Genomic DNA, 722 nt, shown 5'->3' with positions numbered 1-722 from the left:
TATATGATGTATATTTGTTACTTCGAGCCAAGGCCTTCCTCCTAAGGATGGGCCTCATTTGTAATCAATTGCAAGCATTAGTGGATTCATTCAAACTGGGCCAGGCCCCGTGGTTTTTCCCCCTTTTTAGGGGTTTCAACGTAAAAACTCTGGTGTCTCTTAGGATCGCTACACCCTCATCTCTTTCATCTGCTTGTGTTCTGGATCTTCGTACAATCTATTATATTTATCTTATACTCATCTAAATAATTCTAAATATTTTAGACATATTATATTTCTTTAATAATATATTCTTATTTTGCTCTGAATTTTTTTCAACTAAAAGTTAGGACAACTTTTTTACTGATTTCTAAAGCAGATTTTAAATTTAAAAACAATTTATTTTAAAATACTATTTTATAAAATAATAAAAAACCTGTCACAAATAATATCTTAATCAACTACTTTATCACTTGAATGTAGATATTTGATTAATTTTACCCAAACAAAATCTGATGATCATAAAATTGACGCATGGACTGTTAGATTTGCAACAACTATAAAGTCCTACTTATTTAATTTTTTAGTTTAGGTGATGTGGCACTATCTGATTTGACTCATGCTGCCCAACTTGTGCCACATCAATTGCACATGATATTAGAAAACCAAATAAATAAATAATGCTATTGGAATTTTTGTGAAAGTTGCAAATAAAAATAATCAATTAAATACAAAATATAATA

The sequence above is a fragment of the Dendrobium catenatum genome, unplaced genomic scaffold, assembly GCF_001605985.2.
Source record: "Dendrobium catenatum unplaced genomic scaffold, ASM160598v2 original_scaffold_51051, whole genome shotgun sequence".
Taxonomy (NCBI): Eukaryota; Viridiplantae; Streptophyta; class Magnoliopsida; order Asparagales; family Orchidaceae; genus Dendrobium; species Dendrobium catenatum.
Note: the sequence above shows the minus strand (reverse complement) of the source record.